This window comes from Berghia stephanieae, chromosome 2 (genome assembly GCF_034508935.2).
Source record: "Berghia stephanieae isolate SIO BIC M18660-M18661 chromosome 2, UCSD_Bste_1.3, whole genome shotgun sequence".
In the NCBI taxonomy this organism is placed as follows: Eukaryota; Metazoa; Mollusca; class Gastropoda; order Nudibranchia; family Aeolidiidae; genus Berghia; species Berghia stephanieae.
This window is the reverse complement of record NC_088361.1, coordinates 21,039,111-21,052,038: the sequence shown is the minus strand read 5'-3', so window position 1 is coordinate 21,052,038 and position 12,928 is coordinate 21,039,111.

Here is a 12,928-nt window from a genome sequence, read left to right as displayed (position 1 = left end):
GGCCTCAACAAGGGACATCAATACAGGATCACGAAGTCTCAAAGGAATAGGTATGATCTATATTACCTTTCCATGTGCTCGAGGTCATTGGTCACATTGCAAAAAGTGCTCAAGATAACCCACAGAGTGAAAAGTGTTAACAGTTTGAGAAATATCCAACGTGACAATTGGTAATCTCGCTCTGCATGATTCATGGATAGTTTTACAACTTTCATGAACAAAGCAGCGTGTTTATATTCATTGAGAAATGTCCAATCTTTGTACAGCAACAAATCATGTGATCGATGACTAGGTTGGACGAAAACATGGATATAGATCACTCCCATTGACAACACTTACAATATATTTTATTACTCGTTCTCTCGTGGATTGTAAAAGATATGAAAAAGTGTGTAAAAAAATAGTGCCAGACAAAACAAAAAAGGAGAGTACAAGAAAAAAAATACTGTCCCAAATAATTAGTCCTTTAATCAGGAAGTCGATGCATCACTTGCGCACTTTGAACTTTGACTCCAGCTGGAGTATAGGCCATCAGCGAATCATCTCTATCTTGTCCGGGTTGTGCCATCTACTCTCTCCATTGGTGTTGATTGATTTTTAACATAAAGTCTTCTTTATTGCTTTGTCTGGTTCTGTTTTAAACAAACTTTATCAGATCTGTATCTTACACCAGTACCTGCTGCCTAATTTATCATATATTACTAATGAAATCCCGGGGGTTCCGATAGATCAGCTGGTAAAGCAAAGGGACCGAGATCGATCCAGGGTACAGTTGAGATTTATGTTGACCCACCCGGTATCCCATATCCACCCAGCAGTGACTGGGTATCTGGATCTGTTAGATCTGGAGGAAATTACTTTGCGATAGACTCGCGTCCTATTTAAAGGATAGTACGACATTGCTATCGTTTCACGCAATAGAAACGGGGATAAATTTCGGCTGTATGGGTCTAATAGCTTTGAAGGACTACTAACTATGTGGCTTTGTGGTCTTGTGATATGACACTCGCTTTCGGATCGAAAGGTCCTGGGTTTGAGCCTCGCTTGGCGCATAGTTGAGTCCTTGGAAAAGCCTCTTTATCACATTCTCTCATTGTACTCAGGTGTAAAATAAGTAGTACCTGGCCGTCAACAGCGTTGTCTCCGTCGGAAAAAATTGTAATATCGTAACAGGCGTCATTGCTCTTCTTCATGTTACGTGTTGCTGTTGGTCAGGGCCATTTGTAAAGCGCTTTGAGCACGTTTAGTGGATACTGCGCCGTATAAGATCTCAAGTTTGTTTGTCGTTTTTTACTAGTGAAATCCAGACCTTCATGTCAACCCCACCCTCCTCACAAAATAAAAGCAAAAATAAATAGTTTGCATATAAGATATTGCAAGTAACCAGAAGGAATTAGAAGGGTTTTGCACCAGCCACAACAGTGTGACTATGCGGTCTAGTGATATGGCACTCGCTTTTGGATCGGAAGTATCCTCGATTTTAACCTCTCCGGTCACATAGTTAAATTCTTGAAAAGGCTCTTTATTTACATTCTCTCCCCGTACTCAGGTGTAAGATAAGGTACCTGGCCGATAACACCGTTGTCTATGCCAGAAAAATTGTAATATCTCCTAGCAGGCATCATGTTTCTTTCTAGATGTTCCGTGTTGCTGTTGGCAGGAGACCCCGTCCTAAGCGATTTGAACACATTAAGTGGATATTTCGCTATATAAAAGCTCAAGTTTAAATCAGTTTATAGAAAGATTACGTTGACAAGTCAGGGAGCAGGCACTGGTGTAAGATAAAGATCTGTGTGAATGAACCTATTTCAGCCAATGTAATTTGAAATTTAAGCGCCCAGAGTCTGGTGTCTCGGAGTTATAGCGCTATATAAGTTTTCAGCATTATTATTATTATTATTATTATTATTATTATTATTATTATTATTATTATTATTATTATTATTATTATTATTATTATTATCATCATCATCATCATTAAAAGTGTGTACGAAACAGTGTCAGAAAAGTGTCTGATACTGTTTCATACACAATTGATCAGGTCTTCAGACAACAAAACCTAACATATAGAATGAGACGACACCTGTCAGGCGATATTACAATTTTCTCCCGACAGAGACAACGCTGTTAAAGGCCAAGTACTACGTTTACACCTGAGAACAACGAAAGAATCTGAGTAAAGAGCCTTTTCCAAGGACTCAATTATACACAGAGCTAGGCTCAAACCCAGGACCTTCATATCCAAAGTGAGTGTTATACCAATAGACCACAAAACCGCACAAAGAAGAACGATTAGTACTACTATTTACCAACGACATAGCAATGCCTAAAGCACGACCTGGTGGAGCCAGCCGAGGAGTCCTAGTCCGGTGGCAGAGATGCGAAAGAATCATAAGACAAGCAATACCTATAAAAAGACAATAAAAACGTGAGCTTTTATCTAGCGCAATATACACTAAACGTGCTCAAAACGCTTTACAAAAGGCCCCTGGCCAACAGCAACACGTATCATGTAGGACGTAACATGACGTGTGTTAAACGATATTAAATTTTTTTCTAACAAAGAGAACGCTGCTAAAGGCCATGTACTCATTTTACACATGAGTACGGTGAGAGAATGTGAATTAAGAGTCTTTTCTAAGGACTCAACTATGCACCGTGAGAGGCTCGAACCCAAGACCTTCCGATCCGAAGAGAGTGTCATAACACTAGACCACCTAGCCGCATAATAATGCTCTCTATATATATGGCAATGATGACAGGATGAATCTCCATGGAAAAATCTATACACTTGCTTACATCCGCACTCTCACATGAGCATCATCTGTTATAATGCTGTGTGTTTTTATTCATGTAACCAAACCTTCAAATGCTTCAATCAAATCATTTGACAACACTTACAACCGAAGGAATTAACGAATGATAATAAAGGTCTCTATAAAAACAGCATTTGCTCAAAAAAGATTGTACTTGATACAAATGTTTTTTTAAAATGACAGTTTTATTTTCTCTAATTTGCCTGACTACCACGGTGTGCAGGATACAACACTTACAACCGGAGGAATTAACGATTGATAATAAAGGTATCTATAAAAACAGCCATTGCTAAAAGTAGAATGTACTTGATAAAAAATGTTTTTCAAAATGACAATTTTATTTTCTCTAATTTGCCTGGCTCCCACGGTGTGCAGGATACAACACTTACAACCGGAGGAATTAACGATTGATAATAAAGGTATCTATAAAAACAGCCATTGCTAAAAGTAGAATGTACGTGATAAAAATGTTTTTCAAAATGACAATTTTATTTTCTCTAATTTGCCTGGCTCCCACGGTGGGCAGGATGTCATTTATTTGTTGTGTCTTCTATTCTTCAATATCCGTTTTCTTCGTTAGTTTCTGTCTTTGTTTATGAATGGAATCACTTGGCTTTGTCCTGACCTTGCCGAAGTCCTTGGTTGAGATGAAAACAGTTAAATGTGTAGTATTAGTTTAGGGAGAAACTGTTCCCTTGCAATTATATCTCCAAGAAATTAAGGATCAGGCATCTGTGTCAGTTGTAAGATAAAGATCTGAACAAGTGTGTATGAAATGTACCAGACCAGGAAAGAAAGAAAAATACAAGAAAAAAAATCCCCAATAAATCAGTCGACCTTGACTGGGGATCGAACTTCACTGTAAGTTGTCATTTGCTGTGTCTTCTATTCTTCAATATGCGTTTTCTTTTCTAGTTTCTGTCTTTGTTTATGAATGGGATCACTTGGTTTTGTTCTGACCCTTGCCGGACTCCTTGGCTGAGATGTCGAGGTCGACAGATTTTTTTGGGATGATCTTTTCTTGTATTTTTCTTTCTTGCTTTGTCTGGCACCTTTCATACACACTTGTTCAAATTATCTCTCTGTAATGTAGTGTGATGCTTTTTGTTTGAATATCTTGTTGGTTTGTAAACATCTGAGTGTATTCCTCTTAGTGGGATCCTTGTGGTTATGTCAGGGTGAGACTTTTTGGTGATCTCAAACTTAGAGCACCGACAGTGTGCTCTTGGAATTTACATCGTTTCCCTATTTGAACCATTCCCATTTGTCTTACAGCTTCTTGTGTCCTTCTAACTGTTAATGTGGAAATTTTGACTATCCATTTTCTTCCTTTTTACTGGCGCTGAAGTGATCTGAATGTGTTGCAATCGTCGTAAAATCTTTTAAAAAACAACATAATTTACCTGGGATAGGACAAAGAGTCATCAATTTTAATTGAAATTTTTATAAGACTTATCAAAAGTGTCTCATCGCTGAATAAGAAACAGGACTTGGATTTCCACGGGCAATTGGGTAGAAGACCGCGGAATGAAGGCCTGCAAGAGGCATGATCTGACTGCAAAAAGTAATAAACAAAAATGAACATAACCGCTTCAAAAATATCAAAATACCAGATACGAACGGTTTCGGGGTCAAAACCCTTCTTTACCAACAAACAACCTGGCGTCTATCTCGGTTTTTTTTTTAATGTATCCTTTTTTGATGAAGAAGCGCTTTGAACCCCACACCTTCCGTGTTTGGCATTTTGTTCTTTTTTGAAGCTGTTATAATTATTTTTGTTTATTACTTTTTAAAGTTTATAGTAGCAGTGTTCACAATGCATCGTGTCGTGAATGACTTGGGGGAGAAAATAAGTGTGAGGTCAACAAAATTTCATTGGTGGGTATAACCACTCTTCCGTGGGGACTTGATACATACATTGTGTAGTTCATCTTCTGGTAGCAGAGTGATAGTATCTTATTCTCTAGCCTAAATAAATGCTGGTCGTCAATAAAGATCATCCATCCTCGCTCTGTTTCATCCCTCGATCCTAGGAATCTTCTGTCAATATATCCTGCTACTGAAATAATTAAGCCACCTATTAACGCATTCATTATTAGTTCTCCGAGGGACTAGTTCAATACATTCTCCCAAGGATTTAGGAAACAAAACTGTTGTGGGTATGATGTCAAAACATTTCTACCCTATTAAAGCTGAAACTTGAGTTCATAGTCTAAAATATTTTTTAAAATTGATCAGTTAATTTTTTTTTTGTTTAGAAGAATGGAGTTCCATTAAATACATAAGCCGAAACGTAAATATTTATTTTCGATTAAACTTTAGATTCACTTTCTGGCTTCCGATCTACTGCGACATTCTACCAGGCTGACATTGGGGTCCACATCGTAGAACAATTTTTCTGAAATTGCAAGGCTGGAAAAGAGAAATATTTAATGAATTTACGTCTATTATCAATTCTATAAACTACACATTAAAGTAAAGAGGTGATATAGCAATAGCTTGAGTGTCGTTCAGAATAAGGTTTTCACCAGAAAGTACTCAATTTGAGAGAGAAAGAGAGAGAGATAGATAGATAGATAGATAGATAGAGAGAGAGATAGACAGATAGATAGATAGAGAAAGAGAGAGAGAAAGAGAAAGAGATAGAGATAGATAGATAGATAGATAGATAGATAGATAGATAGATAGATAGATAGAGGGAGAGAGAGAGAGAGAGAGAGAGAGAGAGAGAGATGATGTAAAAGCTCTTCATTCACTTATTGTCACATTAAAAAAAAGAAAGGGTTGGAGTTCCGCTTCAGGTACTTTCGTTCTTTTGCCTTGGGCAAGATTATTTCCCCCCAATTTGCTCACTGTTTGCGATTCCTGTTGACATCAGACTTCCTGTTTGATGGATTATCTATATTCCTTCATGGAATGCCCGGGCGACGGGATCTTATGATGTTGTTGCGGAAGGCGTAATTCTTTTTAAGAATTATAACATGGGTAGAAAGTAATAAGAGAGGCTTCGGATGGAAACACTACAGACAACGGACACTTCGGGTACAAACCTTTCGTCAGCATAACAATGTACAAATTAACGTGGAAAACAAATAAAATAAAATGCAATATTACTTTATCGTCTGTACTCAATGGTGGTTGGAGTCCAGCTTTGGCAGATTCTCTGATTTGTTGAGGGAGTTCTTTCCGCTGATGACCGTCTGCCGCGTTGTATCTCAGGTAATCTAAAAACTTTGTGAATTCAGTTCTTGTGTGTCATCGAGGCGCTTGAGGTCTGTATTTATCGTAGTGTGTAAATTCTTGTTGTGGGTCTTTGTGTTTGTTATATCAGCTTGGTGTAAAGAATAAAGACATTGCTGTATTAGATGGAATATTTATGTCTCTCCTTCACTGTCTCCTTACAAGAAATTTTCAGGATTTTCCCCAAACTTCACACCCAACTAACACAAATATATATTTTTGTATCACTTTGACGCAATAGCAGTAAATGCCATACATAATTTCTCAAGCAAAGCATGCTCTACAACATGATGTTAATTTTCCTTAGTTTTTATGATGTACAAGAGAAATTTGAATTTTTAAAAAATGTTGGTTGTATCTTAACGAATGTGACGTCTTTCCTATAGTTGGTAAGGAGCGGGTTAAAATATGTCCAAATAGTCTCCAGCTTATTTCCAAAATTTGAATCGATAGCGGTGAATTGTATTTACTCTCAATCATAACGTATAGAAATTAATCCCAGGTTTTATGTCTGTCTACAAGGTGTCCATAAAGTCATATAGTTTATCTAGCGCAATATCTATTAAACATGCTCAACTCGGTTTACAAGAATCCATAGCCAACATCAACATTTAACTCGTAGAACGAAACATAACGCCTGTTTGGCGATATTACATGTTGTCGGACAGATACAACGCTCTGAACAGCAAGGTGGTCATTTAACCTGAATACAGTGAGAGAACATGAGTCAAGAGCATTTTCCAAAGTCTCAACTATGAGCCGAGTGAGGCCCGAACTCTAAAATCGAGTGTCATACTACAAAACCACATAGCCGGAGTAAAAGATAATGATTAGTATATATATATATATATATATATATATATATATATATATATATATATATATATATATAGATTTACAATGAATTCAAAACGATCCGATATGTGGGCTCATAGTTGAGTCTTTGGAAAATGCTCTTGACTCATGTTCTCTCACTGTATTCAGGTTAAATGAGCACCTTGCTGTTCAGAGCGTTGTATCTGTCCGAAAACATGTAATATCGCCAAACAGGCGTTATGTTTCGTTCTATGTGTTAAATGTTGATGTTGGCTATGGATTCTTGTCATCACCTCTACCTCACTATGCCCACATATCGGATCTTTTTGAATTCATTGTAAATCTATCTATCTATCTATCCATCTATCTATCTATCTATCTATCTATCTATCTATCTATCTATCTATCTATCTATCTATCTATCTATCTATCTATCTATCTATCTATCTATCTATCTATCTATCTATCTATCTATCTATCTATCTATCTGTCTATCTATCTATCTATCTATCTGTCTATCTATCTATCTATCTATCTATCTATCTATCTATCTATCTATCTATCTCTCTCTCTCTCTACACACACATACACATATATATATATATATATATATATATATATATATATATATATATATCTGGATTTACTAATCATTATCTTTTACTCCGGCTATGTTGTCTTGTAGTATAATGAGTTTAGACTGAATATTAATTCTATTTAAAAAATAAAGTTGAGCATTTATGTAAATCCTTATCCATTAATGCGCTAAAAATGTTTAACAAGGGCTCCCTAGCCAACTGCAACACTTATCATGTAGGACAAGACATGACGCATGTTAGGCAATAATATTACAATTACTTTCCAATATGGACAACGTGCTTAACGGCCAGGTGCTCAATTTACACCAGGTTACGGTGAGAGAAACGATTCAACTATGTGCCACTGGGGACTTAGATCCATAAGACAACATAGCCGCACTAAAGCTAAAGATATGTTTCTATTTGAGTAAAGTGTCTTTGCCTATCTATCACAACAATCGTCATGGAGAAGATGGAGTGATGCATTGTAGCGCCACTGAATTGCAGCGCCACGAGGGGCCACGATGACAACAATCACGAGTTGAGAATCACAGGGTTCTATCGAAATAAATATAAGGTAAGGGCCGATAAAACCCTCCGATTCTCACCCGATATCTTTTAACCAGCTTTTGCTGGAAATGCCCTTCAATGTCCAGCCTCAGGTTTAATCCTCTTTTTCGTTAAAAATGTCACCCAAGACAGCGTATCTTCTTCTTCTTCTTCTTCTTCTTCTTCTTCTTCTTCTTCTTCTTCTTCTTCTTCTTCTTCTTCTTCTTCTTCTTCTTCTTCTTCTTCTTCTTTTTGTTCTTGTGGAAATCTCCAGCAGTATGGCAGATGAACCTACAGTTTGTAGTTTGCTCTGGGCAGCTCAGTTCAGCGATGCGGTCTTTGCTTCGTACCCTGAAAGTACCGAGTTCGAATATCCACTGCGCCGTGTGGCATTGAGCAAATATCTTGGTGTTACTATCCATCAATCTCTCTCATTGAATGACCATATGCCATTGTAACTAACAAAGCCAATAGAATATTGCTTTTTTATACAAAATCATCCGTAAGTACCCAAAGTAAATTAAACCAAGCTGCAATATAACGTTAGTTTGACCTATAATGGAATAAGTCAGCGTGTTTGGGACCCAACAACAACATGAAACATAACAGAAATGATAATGGAACAACTCAGGGCAGCTCGATCATTGTTCAGAAATTTCAAAACAATGGGTAGCGTGCCTGACAGGCTAAAATTTCTTTGGACACTTGAAGAAAAAAGGAAATAGTAACATTTCTTTTACAGTCAATGAGCGATCTCATAGATCTCCCAGATAGTATGGAATAAGAGGAAAGACACGGAAGTGGATGCATGATTACTTTAGTAAAAAACTTTCCAACTTTGGCAGTGACTAAGGGACATGATATGAGATTCCAGATTCCACGATCAAACCTCAAATGTCACGGATAATCGCTTTTTTTACAAGCGCAATTTGATCCTGGAATAAGTTGTCACAAACTGCAGTAGGAGACCATGGCTTTGAACGTCTTAAAGAGCTGATTGAAATGAAATGGATGAATAAATCTGATCATGCGTTGTGCGAGTTTTGTGAAACACTTATTGTTAAATTTGCGATTACTACACCAAAGCTAGATTGTAATTCAATGGAAGAAGAATGAGTATGAGTAAGAGGAGGAGGTGGAAGAGGAGAAGGAGGAGGAGGAAGAGGAAGAAGAAGAGAAGAAGAAGAAGAAGCAGAAGAAGAAGAAGCAGAAGAAGAAGAAGAAGAAGAAGAAGAAGAAGAAGAAGAAGAAGAAGAAGAAGAAGAAGAAGAAGAAGAAGAAGAAGAAGAAGTAGGAGAAGAAGAAGAAGAAGAAGAAGAAGAAGAAGAAGAAGAAGAAGAAGAAGAAGAAGAAGAAGAAGAAGAAGAAGAAGAGGAAGTAGCACTGAAAGTAAATGTATCTTGTAAATCCCTTTCAATAACCTTACTATTTCAATTGCACCAAGAATTGTTTTGTAGGAAACAATGGTAATCAGTTAAAGCTCACACTTCTAGTTTAGATTTTCTATTGCATTTGAGACTCTAGACCACTTTATTTTTTCTTGATCCGCTTTGCATGCATTTATAACGTGCTACCAAATTCTCTTGATTAAAACATAACTTTTTGTAGAACCCTACTAGAAATACCAATTGATGGGGCGTTTCAAGTTTGAGATTGGCATCTCACAAGGGTTTGTTCTAGGACGTCCTTTTTTTTATCACACCTCTTGAGTAGCTATATCATACGCGAAATCTAATATTATTATTGGATAGCTCACACGGTAGAGCCGCGCTCTCACCTGCCAGGCGGAGTTGTCGTACCAATAAGGTCGCAGGTTCAAACCCCACCACCGCCGCGAAAAAATTTTTTATTCTCTATTGTCTTCTGGCACTTTTCTACTCACTTCATATCTTGTTGTTACCAACATAAGTGCCTGCTCCACTCACTTTTCTGAATTAAAAATTCACCCCATACACCGGAGCATACTCAATGTCTCAATCGTTTCTATGTTATATGTTTGTGATGAGAATATTGGCTATTAAGCTTAACTGCTGGTCAAAATTACTTCGCGATGGTGGTGAACGAATCGGCGATCTCAAGAGGTGGGTGAGAGAGGGATCTAGAAATGACTTTGGGTTTGAAACGAATATTTTTGTGTTCGTGGATAGCTCACACGGTAGAGCCGCGCTCTCACCTGCCAGGCGGAGTTGTCGTACCAATAAGGTCGCAGGTTCAAACCCCACCACCGCCGCGAAAAAATTTTTATTCTCTATTGTCTTCTGGCACTTTTCTACTCACTTCATATCTTGTTGTTACCAACATAAGTGCCTGCTCCACTCACTTTTCTGAATTAAAAATTTACCCCATACACCGGAGCATACTTAATGTCTCAATCGTTTCTATGTTATATGTTTGTGATGAGAATATTGGCTATTAAGCTTAACTGCTGGTCAAAATTACTTCGCGATGGTGGTGAACGAATCGGCGATCTCAAGAGGTGGGTGAGAGAGGGATCTAGAAATGACTTTGGGTTTGAAACGAATATTTTTGTGTTCGTGGATAGCTCACACGGTAGAGCCGCGCTCTCACCTGCCAGGCGGAGTTGTCGTACCAATAAGGTCGCAGGTTCAAACCCCACCACCGCCGCGAAAAAAATTTTTATTCTCTATTGTCTTCTGGCACTTTTCTACTCACTTCATATCTTGTTAATATTCAATTCGAAACCAGGTATATTGAAGTCCCATCTTTATTCTAATATTTCCTTATATTTTCAATCTAACATTTCTCTATTATTGTTATTTTGATTTATAGCAACCCTATACCTGATTCACTTACATGCTTAATTTGCTATGAATAATTCTTTTACAATTGCCTAGGAGATGGAACTGCCATTTGATAATAAACAAAAGAGAAAAAATAGTTTATTCAATCCAAGGCTAGGTTTATGGCAACCCCAATACATTCAAGTATACTTGGCTACTTGGGATTAGAATGGCTTTTTATATATGCAATTGCATTACACGTGGTTAAAGCATCTTATTTACAATGAGTCTATCAGCCATAAAAGTTACACATGTGTACCAAGATTTTTCTACCGAAAAGACGTGCCGAATATTTCTATGACGTCGATCTGGCGTTTTAGTAATGCATGTGTGTTTTCATTGATTTTTGTTGTTGTTGTTGACTGAAGACTGGTTTTGAGTCCGAAATATCCCCTGTTTGACATTTTGTTCTTTTTCTTATTTTAAAGCTGTTATATTCAGTTTAGTTAATTCCATGTGTTAATGCGTCAATTATTGTTGTTTTGGCAGTGATGTACGCGAACTAGTTGGAATCATGTAATGTATCTTTAGAGATATTTTAGATTTTGGAAAAATAAGATGGACATTATGTGTAACAAACCTATGGAAACAAATGACAAAAAGAAAGTGCATTGGCCAAAAGAATAATAGATCTGTTAAAATTGACCAGCTCTGATTTGCGGATTTAATCAAAATAGAAAAAAAAGAAAATCAAAAGCTTCACTACTCACAACTTGTTCAAAACTCCAACAGTTCGACAAACATTGAATACCTAATTAATTCTAAACTGTCAGACTTAATTTTGACTAAAGTGGATTTCAGACTTTCTATATAATTTTACCATACACTTGAGTTACGGCCAATGCAGAAAAATAATGAGTGTTTAACGACTCACAACTTTTGAAAAGTTCATCAAACGGTCAGTTTGATCAGCTCGGTCCGACTTGCACATATATGAAGGTCTGATAGTCGAGTGCAATTAACAATTGGGGGAACAAAAAAAATCATCTCTGCCAAGACTGTTGTCCGTTACATGACTGCAACAAACTCGCTCTCTTGGGGAGGACGAACAAATTATACTTGTTATTGGAAAATAATAAAAATCCATCAACTTGTAGAAAACCTACAAAATAATCAAAATAAAACTTATTTGAACTGGAGCCAATTTTTATGAAACATTTATTGACAATTTTATATGCTTCATAGATAGTATTACCAATCCCAGCTGAAATTGATAAATATTTAAATTTGGTATAATATAAGGCAACAAGCCCAAATTGCTCTTAGACTACCAGAGCACATTTAACACAGATTGGTTTAAGTGAGTAATTTTAGAATAATAAAAATCAAGACTCACATAATGTTGAAACATGATGACATCCCATTATGATTATTGTAAAATTTGCTGCGAGGATAATTTGACAAACTTTTGAAATCGAAAATCAATCTTGTTCTGACAAAATTTCGAAATATTGTAACTCTGTTAACCAGTTCTTTGAATATGAAGTCCCCGGTTTTATAGTTTCTGCCAAGATGAGGGTCATTTAAATTGATGGATATTTGAAGGACGAGTTTTCTGGCCAAATGACTAAATACGAGATTTTCTGAAGTACGGCAGACAACTGGTTAAAATCTCTTGAGAAAATGATTTGCCTCTTTATCTTTTTACAATGGATAACAATTTTGATTGATTAAATTGTAATTTAATTATGATAACAGCCCTTCCCATCACCCCCTCACTCTCTCTCTCTCTCTCTCTCTCTCTCTCTCTCTCTCTCTCTCTCTCTCTCTCTGTCTCTATCTATCTATCTATCTATCTATCTATCTATCTATCTATCTCTCTCTATAAAAATGATAATCATAATTGATATCCAATGTAACTATACCATCCTTAAAACTTTCATTTACCAGTCACCTGGTACTCTTGAAAAACACTTAACTCAAAATTTAGCCAGAGAATTCATCCTTTAAATATCGATTGAGCCAAATGCCCCTTATTTTGACAAAAAACTTTCAAACCTGGGATCTCAAAGATATTCCTTTAAAGACCCAGTTTTGAATGTTTTTGACAAGATGAGGATCACTTAAATCAGTCGATATTTGAATGATGAATTTTCGGGCCAAATCTTAGAATACGCGTTTTTCCAGA